The sequence below is a fragment of the Micromys minutus genome, assembly GCF_963924665.1.
Source record: "Micromys minutus genome assembly, chromosome: 8".
Lineage (NCBI taxonomy): Eukaryota > Metazoa > Chordata > Mammalia > Rodentia > Muridae > Micromys > Micromys minutus.
Genome location: NC_137977.1, coordinates 2,406,773 through 2,422,171, shown reverse-complemented (window position 1 = coordinate 2,422,171; position 15,399 = coordinate 2,406,773). Strand labels below are relative to the sequence as shown.

Here is a 15,399-nt window from a genome sequence, read left to right as displayed (position 1 = left end):
GAGTGGGACTCCGCCCCTTACACGCATCTGTTCCCTCACATGTGTGTACATCAGTGCCTATGTAATTAAACAGCATTAAGAATGAATTAATTGTTCCGCCATCAATGCTTACCTCGGTGTGATTGATTTTTTTATTCCTCTTATTAGACCTGGTAAGGCATTAGCGGGTTTTATTTTCTGCAAGGGCTAGTTTAGACTTCTGCAGAGGATTATCTGCGTCTGCCAGTCAAAGCACAGGTGATTAGCAAATTAAACTTCTAATCATTTTTGCATTATTGAAAACTAACAGGAATGGTTAATGAACTGGATGTTAGCTATCCATAGAGTTTTAGACAGGTTTTAATTTCAGAAGTTATTATGATAATGGTACTGCTGTGTGTTGCTTAAGCATCTTTGTATCAAAATCCAAAGTGGTGAGTTTTGTGCTGAGGAAACATAAATAATTTAAATTGCCATAAAATAGTTTTATAAGTATGGTTCCAGCAGCCTGGAAATAATCACGATCATAAAGATCATGGAATTCAGGAAGCAGTTTTTTATTTCCCACCAACTTTTCACATATCTTTGCAGAAGTGGACAGGGAGAAGATCTCTGAATTCTCCAGGCCAGTGATTAGGGTCATGCACTTGTTAGATAGGCCAGAACCAAAGTGACAGCATTTCCGCTTATTCCTGGTGTCCCATTACCCATCATTCCTCAGGGGCGACTGCCTGGCTTTTGTTTTTTAATTTGATAATCATTTAGTAATATCGCTAAGAGTTTTACCAGCCAATTAAACTTTATCAGGCACATCTTTCTCTACTAATAAAATGACAATTGCTATTATTGTGTACTATTTTTGTTACGCATTTGTATTTTTATGCCATGAGGGTTTTGTTTATTTATTTATTTCATACTTACTTCTTGGTGTTTTATAAACCCATAAATAGTAGGATATAATATTTTAAAGTCCAGTTAACTTTCCATTTGGCTAATAAAAACTTTGTAAGATCGGAAGACAAATTCAGCATTTTTAGACGTGGAATTTGTTTAGGGGGACCATCTTGTACAGCACAGCAAGGAGAGGAGTTTTAAGAAAGTGCGTTCTAGGGTCACTCCAATGGTTCCCTGCTCAGGAAACCTCACCAAAGCAGAACTTGTAACAGCTTTTACTAAAATTGAGGAGCATGATGGGGAAAAAATTAAATAATAGCTTTTCAATAGCTTTAGCCTTTTTTCAATGAGAAGACTGCTTGGACAATTGTTACTGATTTTAAAACTGGTTAATTGAAACCTGCAACATGTATATGAGAGTGGAAGTATTGATCATTCTATGTCGTTGTTTTCCATGTTTAAGTATGAAGATTATTGGTGACTTCTTATGCCTTAAAATAATACATTTTTGGCCATGGCGGGATAGTATTCAGAGGTCCCCTTAAGCCCTCAGAAGAAAATCACAGCATGGAAGGTTCAGAGAAGGCTCTGTGCACATTGCCTCCTGCTCAGAATCCTCAATTGTGAACGTCCACAATCGTTGCTACTGCTGCCTCTGCTTTTCCTCTCCTCCTCCTCTTCATCTGTGCTTAAGAGGAAGGGGTCCCTGTGCATGGCACCTGTGCACATGTGCCTGTCTCTGTTTCTTCATTGTTGTTTGCTGTCAGAAGTCACATGTTAAGGTTTCAATCACCTCGACCTTCAAGTTTCCTAGCTACAAACAAAGAAAAAAAAAAGAAAAGCAAAAAAGGAGTGTAGTGAGTCCTGCTTCTATCCAGACTCTTTAATGTAAATTTACTCGCTGGGTTTCTCATTTATCTACCATGCAGATGAACATATAGGACCTATCCCGCCCCTGTGTTAGCATCTTTGCCACAAGTCGGATCTAAACTGCATTTCAAGTCTTAGATACATTTGGCTTTCTGACCTCTCTGCCATCCTGCCTGTACCATTGAGTTACCCTAGCTCACTCCTCAACTTTCTCTATCCCCTTCTCTTCCTGTTTATTTTACATTCCTCCATTCATTCATTAGTGCTTTCCCAAGTCCTTCTCCTCTCTGAAATAGTGGATTAATATGACACTCACCCCCCCTTGGGATCTGAGCATTTAACAATTCACCTTCTACCAGAGACGCAAATCCTTTTCCTTTTCACGGATGGCCTTGTTATTTAATATTCAGGCTATTTTTTAATAATAAGATATGTGATTCTCTTTCACTCGAGGCCTAAACAAATGAATAGCATCCACTTAATTGCTCCGTCTGTTGACCAGGCGTCCAAGTTCTTAACTCCACTCTCCTTGTTAATATCTAGAGAGAGAATGTGAAGCAGGAGGGAGTCGCCAAGGCTAAGATGCCCCTTTTTAAAATCCCAGTGTGATACTTAGTCTTTCAAATGAGGCAGGCAGCATTATTTTGTTGGCTAAAATACCTCCATTGAGGCTAGGTATTTTTAGATTGTGTATCCGTGTGTATTTTTTATCTAATAAAAAAATAATCTGAACTAGACATTTAGGAGGGGAAGAGGGATTAGGGACTGTCTGAAAGCCTCTTACTCCATTAAAAGGGTGGGTGTTGTTTTGTAGCTTTCGTTTTGCAATAAGTCTGGAGGAAGGGCCCTGTCTCCTGCTAGAAACAGGGTCTGCAGATGCTCCAGCGAGCTGGGACTCAAAAGCTCCCTTTAGCCACATACCCTTTGCTTTTTTTCTGGGGAACACATAGGTTTTTAAAGTAACCTCCTAGTCTCTTCTTTCTGAATACACTGCTTTCATGCTATTGATGAAGGACATTTGAGAAAAGAAATCCACTGATGTTTCCACCAGTAGCATAGGGAAGTCTCCTTAAGTGCTGTTTGCAACCTGATCTCAGTTGCCTGAGTGAATGCCTGACAAAAATGTGCCAGGGCCTTGGCGTATGCTTGTTAAGGAAAACATGAACATTTTCCCAGTTACCATGTTTTGACATAGTTTTGCATATTTATCACACACACACACACACACACACATTTAGACCAGTAATTACTTAATTACTTAAGGGTTTTTCTTCTTTGCACACACATACTCAGAGAATGAGAGAGAGGCTGGGGGGAGAACTATACAATGTTTTAACAACTTTCCTAGAACAGGTTAATGTCTGTGCAGATGAGATTTTTTTTGTCTTCCTTTGTTCTTTTCACACAGTCTTTGTTCATTTTTTATCATAAAGAAGCCATTGTGCACCATGGCTTTTAATGCATGTCTACCCTTCTCTTTCTACCCAGTGGTAAAGATTTATTGTTATTTTCCTCTGTGAAATTTCTGGTTACTATTATTTGGTACCTATTAACAACAAAGAGGTGGAACCAGAAAATCTAAATGTATTTAACCCAGCGAAGGGATTGCCTCATATAAAATTACGAGGCTCAACCGTAGTAGAGTAAATTTGTAAGTGCTCGGAATAAAGGGTTGTTAGGCATGAGATGATATCAAGAGATGCCATTGCCAAGAACTGTTTACGAGGAGCTTAATTTTTTCACTCTGATAATTCTTGACCAATAATTGCCAGCCTCTAATTATCTATTTTAGTTAGGAAGAAATTCTGTTCACTATGGAGGTTGGCACTGCCATTGCTAACACATAAATCCCTGAAGAGATGAATGTGTTCCAAACAGCCACAAACAACTGTCTCATGGACACAGTGAGCAAATTGTGAGTGGCCGGTGATAGGCAACCAGCAGTGTGTTCATGAAGGTCCGGGCAGCCTGACAAAGAAATGACCAAAGGGGAGAAAGGCCGTTATCCTTGGAATGGATTATTGCAGCGGCGAACTTCAGAGACAAGCAGAGAGAATACACTGCAGCCATTTCTAGCCCTCCTCCCTTGTTGTGTAGCTCGATTATGGAGGACTGGTCACAGATCATGTACCTATGATTACTTTGAAAAATTTACTTAGAAATAGCTTGTTTTCATTTCATTTATCTTTTCGTGTTTTTATAAGATTGTATTGTGATGATTGTGTGTAAGGAATCAGAATATCCCATTTTGTTAAAAAAAAAAAAAAAAAAAACAGACAGTAAAAATTCAGAAATGCTAGTGAGTTTATCCTTAAGGGTCAAACATGATGCTAGCGTTCCAGGGGAGAGAATGTATGTATCTCTTAGAGAAGCAAACGTGGAATTTGGCCTAGTAGACAATAGCTGGCTGCAGAAGAGCAATGCAGAGATATTCTATGTTTATCCTGCTCTTTGATACTTGGTATATTATGCATAATTATTTTTAAGACCATGAAGAAACTCAACTCTTGTACAATGCATATAGGAATCTATGCACCCCATGTGGTATGAAGCATGTGCTGTGTATCACTAATGTCAGGACAAAAAGAATGCATAAATCAATTTAGAAGATTTCAGAGAAGTTGTAGTCTGTTCCTTTAGTAGGTGGTATCCACATGCCTTACAGTGTCTGACGCCCAGGGTGACGGAGGGTGTGCCTACCCCTTTCTCACTACATGGCTTGTTTTCTAACTGATCACTCAGGTTTGGTGTGTGGAGAGTTGTGTACCACTCTGGAACACTTCAACTTGAGAGCTCTTGCTTCAGAATAGAGAAAAGCGAATACATTGGGTTCTAGAATAGCTTTGGATTTTACTTGACTCAGAGAAATAACAAAATAATTTAGCCTTTGCATAAAAGGTCCAAGAACTATACTTTAAATTCTTTTCTTTCACTGGCAGTTATAAAGCTATTGAATAAAAATGAATTTGTCATAATGTTTATAGGTGTGAATATATGTAAGGTGTGTGTTTTTGTGTGTGTGCATGAGAGAGGCCATTCATACCATCTTAAGGAATATCAAGTCATCACTCTAAATGGAGCTATCAGATTTACAAAATTCTTCATGTGGTTACCTAAACATTCAGGGAGTGAAGAAGTCAAGCATTTGATGTTGCATATGAGGAAATACTGGCTTATTTCATCAAGGGCTGGATTAAAAAAGATGAAATCTGGGCCGTTTAATGGTAAGAGAAAGCTACCCTCCTGTGGGCAATGCTGGCTTATTTGAAAAGCCCATAAAGGGTTTCTGCATGGGCCATACAAAAGGGGTACTTTCTCTTTAATAGCCATCTGTACAGGAGAGATGAGAAGTGGGCCAGGTCATCTCTCCTCAGCTGTCACGATATTAACGTAGGTAATGGAGCAAGCTCAGCGTTCTGCTGGGTGTTGTTTTTCATAGATGTTCATCGATTTACACAGATAATTCTATTTATTTCTTAGAGTTGGTCCAAGTGAGCCAGGCAGAATAACAAACACCAAAGCATTTCAGACGACTTTATCTTTGTTTTATAACGTTAACTTTTGTCTAAAAAAAAAAAAAAATGGTGTCACACCTACTGTGCAGATGGCCGCGTGATCTGTAAGCCAGCCAAAACATTTAAACAAATGTGTGATCTGGGGATAGATTAAATAAGGGATAAAGTGGAGTGTGGGCCACAAATTCTAATAATCAGATAATTTTAAGTTGTGTGCAGTGTTGAGCCACGGCCACAGTGATAACTGGAGAACCTGCCAATGACAGCAAGGTGCCATGCAGATCTCAGGATGGAGTCTGTGGCCGGGGAGGCCCCAGTCTCAGGACCACACGTTTCTGTGCAGCTGGTAGCTCTGTGTGGGGACATCAGATAAAACTTATGTAAAATGAAGTGTTATTGCTTAGTCTGAAATTATTCAGAGAGGGAATTTTCAGATGGTAAGTGAAAACAGAATTCGTGTTACTACTGAAACGGACTGAAAATATGAAGAGGCTTTAATTATCTGCGCAATTTAACAAAAATTCAAGATATTTTCAGAAAGGATGGCCAGTAGCATTTTAGCAAAGAGGACTGTGGGAACTTTCCGGCTCTGTCTACCAACAGCCTTCTTAAAAGAAGGACAAGAGAAAAGAAAAGAACCTTTGGGATAAGGCAGAGTCTTCAAGACCTCAGCTGAGTTGTTTGCTGTCAGGGTTCACGAGATTCAGAGTGAAGAACTTTGCACATGGCCCCTGCTTGCCGTTAAGTTATTAAAACACAAATCACGATGTCCGTCCTGTGTACTTAGCAGCCATGGCTTACAAAAGCAAACGGTGTGAGCAGTGAGTGTAGTGTCTGACTTACTAACCCCAAAGAACATCTAGATTGTTCAGTCTCCTGTCACCTTTTAGGGCACGTGCCCTTTATGGGTCCACAAAAGAGCCTAGCTCTGGAACAATGTCTGCCAGTGTGGCCTCCTGGCCTCTACAGTGGGTACGGGCAGGGTCATGTGGTCATGCTTTGGTGTCTCATTTCTCCTCGCCCTTGATTTCTGTAGTCTGTGCCCCGTGACGTTTGCAGAACATTTCTGAAGGGAAGCATGGGAACTGATCAGCCATAAATAAAGAGATCCTCCATCAGTTCGATGCAAGCACTCCCACACAATTGAACCGTGCACAGGCACGCTCATGTGCATATCACGCACGTGGATCCTGACCTATTTCCACGGGATCCAACCGCACCCAAGCCAAAGGAAATGTCTCCGATGACCTGTTTAGACGGGTTATTTCTTAGTTCCCGGGCCATTGACGGCAGTGAACAAAGGAGCGCAGAGCCAGAGTGGAGAGTAGGTTGTCGAACTTCAGCTGCTCATATTGGTGCATTTGCAGAGCTGATGGGGTTTCGTAGGTCACCTTTAGAATTATGCCTATGACAGCAGTAGCTACCTGCCAAGATTGCAAGGTATCTTGCGGCTCTCAGGATGGTGCCTGTGGCCCGGTAGGCCTCAGTTGGAGGGGTACACATTTGCTGTACAGCTGGCTGCACCGTATGGGGCAGCCGTGTGGGCTGTTAGGGAGCTGGAAAGGAGACAAGCATGAAATTTCTTCTAACCCCAACTCTGTTTTTCTGTACTGTTGGCTGCTTCTCAGATCCTTGACAAAAAAACCAATCAGGCACCCTTTAATCCGCCTGTGATTACCACTGGTATAAAAGAGAAGCATAATGAGGAAAAATGCCTCGTTTTGTTGCCTTCAAAAGCCAACAAATTGGAGTTAACTTGACAGGAAGTGGCTTAATAATTAGATTATTTATTTATTCCTGACACATATCCCCCTGTTACTAGTCTCAGGAGACCCTGTAGATGCTACGATTTTCAAGCTGCCATTACTTCACTGTCTTCTGTGAACAAAGAAGCTACTGTCTATCAGTCAATTAAATGCAGTCTTTAAGCAGAGGCTGCGAAGTCCTCAGTGGAGAGAGCCCAGGGACGTTGTGGCTGATGATTCCTTTCTCTGTACTGTACGTCACTCTCCGAACGAAGGTCCCCACAGAGACGGAACAAAGTCATGCATTAAAATATCACTTGTTGATTTGTTTGCTAATGAAGAGCCATTGGACTGTTTGTGTATTTCTGTGGCAAAAATTGTTGATAAAAGGGCCTACTTGCAAGCCTATCTCAGTCATCTGCCTGGAGTGCTTGTTTAAGAGTTATTAAAATTAAAGTCAACAAACAGAGGGATTGGGGGTGGGATCTCTGTGATAACAAGTATCCTGACTCCATCAAATTCAGCCCACAAAGGCAGGAAGCAAATAGTGTCACTGCCGTGGCTTTCCAGTCTCTCTCTCTCTCTCTCTCTCTCTCTCTCTCTCTCTCTCTCTCTCTCACACACACACACACACACACACACACTTTGTTTTCTCTTGTAGGCAAATGCTTTCTCAATGTTTCAGAGTGCTACCTTTCAAGAATGAGATGTTAGTATATCTTCATGCAGATAATCTGTCAGACCCCTTTCCCCTGTTAATTGAAAGGTATTTCTGTAACTATTTCTCTAGCATGAATATTCCTTGAAGTTTTACAGGGGAACTAATAAAGGTGACTGACCGAGCTAGGTCAGAAGCAGGACCCTAGCCTCGTGTCTCGGACCATGCTGTGTCTTTGTGCCTCTGTCTCTTCTTATGTTGCCTTTCTCCTTTTTCTTTCTTTTGCCACATTCTATGTACATGCTGGTGGTACTCAAGTTCCCCCTAGACTCAGCCGGTGCCTTACAGCATTCTTTATTTCTTCCTGCCCTAAGTTTGCCATGTGTGGTGCCCATCTTTGGTACACTCCTCTGGGTTCCCATTAAGTGCCTTGGTGGTTGGGATGAACAGCTGAGGTTCATCTGGAAGACTAGGGCCTGCCTGAGCTTAGAAACTGAAATAATTTTATAACCGCCTTCTGATGAAATGCTTCAGTGGCTCGGCCGCTGAAAGAGATGCGTACATTTGGAGTTTAAGCCAGGGCCTCCGGACTTTGGAAAGCAGTCCTCTCTGTTGTACAGACTTTGTATAGAGGAGTCAAGGATTTAACTGTAGCTTCCTCACCCATCTGACTGCAGGCTGTAAAGCACTGACTCAGGCATTGCCACACCGCCTCCTCTTCTACCCTGTTATTCCAACTCATTTGCTAGAAAAAGCTTAGGTACTCGGAGGTGTTCTGTAATAGAAAATGAATTTGAAACCCTTTCATTAATTGGTGATTAATATGTTTCAGGATTAGTTTGAGCAGGGCTCTACCTCCTGCCCAGTCAAGTATGTTCTGGTTAATATCCAATTATCTGCACCTTCATCGTTATTACGTCTTAATATTTCGGATGTGATACCAGAAACTTGAGAGCCATGCTAATGAGGAGCATAGAGCAAGAATTAACCAATGACATACTCAATGATCCTCGGTGAAGTGTCTCCTTCCTTCCCCCGAACACATTGCCTCAGCGTCCTGCGAGCCCTGACTGAGAAGGCAGGCTTCCAGCTACAGCAGGCGAGAAACAAAATCAATCGTTCTCCATTTTAAATAATACTGTGTCGAATTTGCAGTGTGTTCACCTCAAACAGTTGTTTTATTCACTTCTCAGAGGATAAAGCAGGATTCGGTGAACCTGTTTCTGTTTCCCAACAGCAAAGGCTGCTACATTGGTTTTCCTTTCCCCTTAAAGGAGCTGCACGGAGTTAGGCCCCCAGTGGATGTCTAATTCAGACTAATTTGGTGTCCCTGCAATATTTCACTAGGGAAACGCATTTCCCCTGCCAATCTTTTATTCTCTTTCTCCAAGACACAGTGTCATGCTACAGCCCGGCCTCACCTCCATTCAGTGGGTTTGGTTATTCTTTTTGTTTTTGATGTTTCCAGGTTTATGCACTTTTGAGCGATCTCAGTCCCAGGAGCTGGGGCTGCTGGAGTGGCTTGTGCCTGGTGTTGCTGTGTGGTGTCCGGTGTCATCGTGTGGTGCCACCCATGTTCTGTGTGTCACCCTTCCTGTGCTGTAACGAAGCCACACCTGTAAATTGCAGTGAAGGGTGATTGTCACCAAGGGACCAGATTATTTTTGTTCTTGTCATTATTATTTACCATCTTCTTGACTTCCCTGCTGTACCACGTGCTGCGGGCCACCAATGCACCATGGAGTGATCTTTGAGAACAAGAGAAGCATCATGTTTTCTTCTCTGAGGAAAATACCAATACCGTTCAATTCCAAAGCCGAGTAGTGCAGGCTGCCTCTGTGGTGCATTTTAGCACCTGACTTTCGTGAGTTCATTAACGACATGCTTTCCCTCAGCTACTTAAGACTGAGGCCTTTTCCACAATGTATGCTGATGTCATTGTGATCTGGTGAATGGATGGCAGTGAGCATCCTGATGTGCCCCTCCCCCAAAACCCTTCAGTAATCTACAGAAGGCATCCACATGGCACACCTGGTTCAAGACCAGGATTTTATGATCAATATTTTTACAATACTCCTTAAAACAAAGCAATTAGTACCCAGGCTCTGGCTGAACACAACTGTGTGTCTGCTTCTCTGTCTTGTCCCAGTATCATCTTTCTCCTTTCCTTTCATTTTGCATTATTTTATTTCCATGTCAGGAATGCTCCATGTTTTCTCTAGAGCAGACATCAGGGACTCAGCATATTTTCTATTTCTGCCCCAAGTTTGCAGTGTGCAGTGCACATTCCTGGCACACTTCCCCTTTTGTATTAAATACTGTAAGTGTTTTTTCTTTTTATTTTCTCAGTCCACCTGTGCTCTCTACAAACTAATAATAAACCAACTTGGGTTGAACTCAGAAATCATATGTGCTCGTCTAAAGTGCTGTGAAGACAGTTTCTGCCTCCGAAGAGTTGTGTAGCAACTTTTGGTGGCTGCTAATCTCTTTGGTGTCATAAACCTGGTAACTGTGACCATGTTTCTCCCAGCTCTGAGTGTAGCTGATTTTCCTCCTCTGAGGCTATGCAGCATTCAAGTTAGAAACTGGACTGAGAACTGACACACCTTAAATTGAACCATCAAGTCTTTGAAACCTGCCTGGCCATGACGCCAGTCTCAAGCTGTCCCACCATACACACTTCTGCTTGTGGGCGAAAGAGCATTGATTGTGAGCTGTCATTTCTAGGGCACACACTGCAGAATTGAAATGTAAACCTTAATCCACTCAGTAATGCAATTAATTTTTAATGTGCAGTGATACTAATTGAAATGGCTTGAATTTAGTAAGTCACCACAAGACATTTTCAAAAGCAAGTGTCTCCACTCAGGACTAGAAGAATAAATGATCATTGTCACAGTGTTTACTGAGGAAATGTTCACTAGCTCTGCAGGTCTCCAGTCAAAAGGCAGCTACTTTACATCACAGGATGATACGTATTACTAAGAAGAGAGCTCTGGCTTGGGAGGGGATTCCTCTTTGTAGCCACTGTCAAAGAGTAAACGTTAATTTTTCAGTGTCTAATTTAGCAAGAGCTTTTAAAACAGGTTTGCAAAGTTAATCCTAATGTGCTGAGAAAGTCCTTGACAATAGCTGCCAGTGAAGTCACCCTCCAACAATATCACAGGCAACAGTGAGATGTGTAGACCTTGTGTCTGGTAAATTTCACTGTGTGATGTATTGTGTATTTGTGAGATCATTATAATTCAGAGTTTTAATTGAAAGGGACACAATAAAACTCGGCATTCTAGATAGGCAATCTCACTGTATGACTTAAACTTGAGATCTTATTTCCAGATTTGATGGTTGTGGTAATCTCTCGTTTTGGTGTGTTTATGTTCCACTAAATTGTCACTATATCCTACTTTCTTATATTCCAAAGCTTTAACCCTTACATACTATTTCAACAAGGCCTTTTAAATCCCTTGTGAGGGTTTTTTTTTTTTTTTTTCTAGTCACAATACAGCAAATTTTTCACAGTAAAAAACAAATAGGCTTTCAGTCATTTCTACACTATAAAAGGTTCTCTAAGCACATTTATCTGCTAGTAAATGAGAACTTTTTTAATGCATCGGTTCTGATGAATGGGTTTGCACCATGTTCAAAATGAGCACCAGCCTTAAGTTAAAAAAGCAGGGGAAGGCTCTGTATATCATGTACCTACAGCCTCACATTATAACATTTAATAAGCCGATAGCGCTGTTGAATATTTAGTTCAGGTTCCCTCATAACCCAAGCATCTATTCAAATGGGATTTTAAGACATTTTGCAGCACATAAGTAAAAATTATATCCGAGAACTCGAAGCAGTTGTAGCGTGGCATATTTTCTAAATGAAGTGTAGGCTGACATGGTACCAGTGAGTTCAACAGATCTACACCGCGAAGCCTAACTCCATTCACAGTCCTTGAATTCAGAGTCGAAACTGACTTTCATTTCTCTCCCGGCTAAATTGTGGGTGCTGTGGAGACCCACAAAGAACATAAAATCGGCACTGCTGCAATGGAAGAACGTGTACTTGTGATCATTCTAAGCCTTGCGAACATCAGCTGAACTTTATAGTGAACATCTCCTCTGTTTTTCACTTATTAAAGAGAACAAAAGGAGAAACAGAGGAAAATCAACGGATAATCCATCCCATGCGGATTAGCCAATCACAGTGTGGGGAGTACCTTGAGCTCTGTCAGCCTCTGTTTTGGGTGTGCTATGGCAAATTGTATGATAAATTGTTGTAGACAACTATAGTGTGCTATTGATCATTGCAAGTAATATCTGATAGCTATTTTAATAATTGATCCTTTAATCTGGATTGCACAGTAACTTGTCAGACTCCTCTGTGACACACTTTGTTTTGCCCTGTGTGTGTCACGTGGACACCCAAATGAAGTATTTCATGAGAGAGAATGGATAAAGGAGAATGGTGTCATGCCTCCAGGAAGCAGAAGGTGAAGACAGCAAGATGAGCTTTAGGTTGTGTTTAATATGCAATGCTGATGTATGTTGACCTCGGGTTACAGGAGTAGAAAATCCCATTTTCCAGCTTGTTTCAAATGGAGTAAAACTGCTGCTTCAGTTGGTTTATGCTACTCACATTGGGAAAGGTGCTTATACTGTGATAATTATCATCAAGGAATATTAATGTGTTCAGCATTTGTAACCCAAAAACTCATTATAGCTTAAGCTGTGCATCATCTGTGAAGAGAGAGCTTTGCCAGAGCCCGCTCATCACAGGGGTTGCCTCCTGCTTGCTGTGGAGTGGCCAAAGCACTGCAAGAGGTCACTCGGACTATTTTTGAAAGCTGAAGTTTTGCAGTTTTTGAATCGCTACCTTCTGTCTAAAGCGCTCACTGTTTTCTGCCTCCGAATGGCCTTCTTCGTGATGAGTGCATAGGCAAGTGGGCAGGAAAGACTAGGATTCGGTCAATGGGGGCTAGCTGTGTCTCATGTCAGTCCTAAGAGGTCTGGCGTGTGTGCTGCATAACAAGATAATCGAAGTGTTTGTGTCCCTCTTCTGTCACTGAGTGAGGGATGCAGTTACAATGGTTTCTGTAGTGTGGGTGCCCTTGGGTTTCAGATGGAAATGCCCCATTGGGGCTTCTCTTCACAGCCCTCTGGCTGGAGGGTGTATGAATAAGACTACAGGGTCAGCCTTCCTCTCTGAGCAGCAGTGTCCTTAATTAGTCCGTGACAATCTTCCACATGAGCCTGAACCGTCCACCGGATGGCTTCTCAGACGCTGAAGACATGTCCGTAATTCATAGATAGATGCTTTCGTGTGTTTGCTTAAAATCACTTGGTGGAGACACAGAATTGTGGGAAACAGAATCACTGGGCCTTCCCAGCACCCCGGCACTTAATCTGATTAAAACACCACCATTAGTGACCTTAGGTGGTTCCTTTGCTCAGAACCTGAGCTTACCTATGTTGGACAGCTTGCTACAAGGTGCCTGTGGTAGTTTCACGTGATTAAATCCCGTTATTTTCTCATACTGATCCATCGCCTGTCATTTCCCATAAGTCACTTTGCTCTTCCTCTGTGTTCTGGTTGGTATAGGCCAGGCAGAGAGAGCAGGAAGGCTCAGATCTATCAGCCTGTCTGGCTTTGCAGGGCTGCTGTGTTTCAGAGGTCAAACTCTGAACCTGGCCTTGCTCCTGGGAGGACTAGAAAAATATGTTTCATAACTTCCCGTAGACTTAAGTGAAGAGGAGGAAGGAAAACCATGAAGCCCATAGGCTGTGTTTAGATGAGCTATTAGGTGGAAATTCATCAAGCAGGAGAGCTGACTGGTGTTGAGAAGGTTCCCTCACCGTGAGGGGTCACTGCCTTGGGTCCAGAATGAGTCCTTGCTGAGGGCTTTGGGAGCTAGGGTAATCATTCAAAGAGCCCGGCAGGCACAGACACACAAGTTGATAATCTCCAGGCCAGTTGCTGAAATGGGAACTTACTTACCTGTTACAATCACTTACATGAAGGAATGCTGACATGCTGAGGGCCAGGAATTCAGCACATCCAGCGGCCACAGACTAGTTCCTGTGAAAGCAATTTGTTTCAGTGTTGTTGTTGTTGTTTGCTTTTGAAGGCAATGGGACCTGTATTTTATTCTGCCGAGCACTAATGCTACATAATGGATGGACGTCTTAGACCCAAACCAGGCTCTGGGTGGTTGGGGGCTGGAGCCCCGACAGTGTAATGCAGTGATACCACAGCGGCACCATTTCTATGAGGATGGAAACTTAATAATCTTTATGAATTTTGAGTAACTCATAACTCCACTTCCTCACCCAAAGATATATTATGAAAAGATTGCTTCTAAATCCTTCAGACATTCTCTGCACTTATGATACATGCCACCCTCTTTACCTCGAGGCGTTAGAAACGGATGTGGCTTCATTTCTTCATAAGAGATAAAAATGTATACTTTGGAAGGAGCAAATTACATTTCCCTGCTTAAGTTCACTATTTGCACATGATGTGGGGGATCCAAATGTGAAGAATTGCTTTTGACATTATTTCTCTGCCTCCAATGTCCCAGGCCATTATATTACTGTGCTGAAATGCCCTGTCATGGCGGAAATGTGAGGTTGAAAACCTGAAAAGACCTGAGTCCACGTCATTTGCTGTAACCCTCACTTCCTTAATCATTCAAATGGTTTGATTTATCTTAGTGATGACGTAGTGATTGAATAACACGCTTCTCTCAAGGAGTAAGACCCAAGAGCAGGTTTATTTGGGGGCAGCAAAGAGTGTGCATTTCTAGAGGAAATGGTGATGTTTAGTGTTCTAAAAGTCTACTTCACATACTTTTTAACTTGAACCAAAATAAAATTTTAATACATATCCTACATTCCAGACATAGTGGTGTAATTTCTAATTCAAGCTTTCTTTTTTTTTTTTAAGAAGAAAGAAATGCTTGCTGCTTTCTTTACATGTTGATGTGTGTGCACACGTGCTTGCTTGCACCTGTCTGTCTGTCTGTTTGTCTGTCTGTTTCTGGGAGTGGTCTTTCCCACCATAAACTCGCTGCTGGACCCCTCCCTGTTTTGTGTTTAACATGCTTCCAACAGCTCAGAGAACTTGGACTAACGTGAAATGAAAGCCATGGAGCTTATACTCCAGTGTGATGTCTGAAAGAGAGATATTGGAATAGGATGTCTGTTGGCTTCGCTCCCTTTTTAGATGTAATTGCTGCTTCATTAGGACTTGGAAGAGTTTTCTGTGGTTAAATTTAATCAAATGGTTCAGAATAACAAACGTATACACTCAAAATTCCAGGACAGCTCTGTATATGAAACATGATTTTTTTATGCAGAGTTCATGTACACTTAAAGTGTGTCCATGCACGCATCTATGACAGGGACACACGTGCACACATTCTATACATCACCACCATCAGCAAGAACAACAAAAAGTTGACAGAATGTTATGAGATTGTAAGCTGAAGCTCTTCTCCTCTTTTGTTATGTACTACTAAATGGTCATGTCTGGATTTCCGAATCATACAAAAGAAACACAAAAAGGATCTTTAGCTATGGCAAGAACCAAAACTTGAGCACACAGGTTTGAGGATACCATAGACTATGCTTAAACGTGTGTCAGGCATATGTTCTTGTCTATGGCATGCAGTCACCAGCATTGCTGTAATTAAGCAGTTGAGGAAGGCAGCCGTGCGTTTGTGCTTATGGAGAGAGACTTCTCCCTC

At 41.8% G+C, this 15,399-nt stretch overlaps 1 protein-coding gene across 2 annotated transcripts in view; it reads left to right on the top strand.

The window, feature by feature from the left end:
• Positions 1-15,399, top strand: part of ZNF521 (zinc finger protein 521) — a 274,124-nt gene that overhangs the window by 150,324 nt on the left and 108,401 nt on the right. The gene's annotated exons all lie outside the window — the stretch shown is intronic.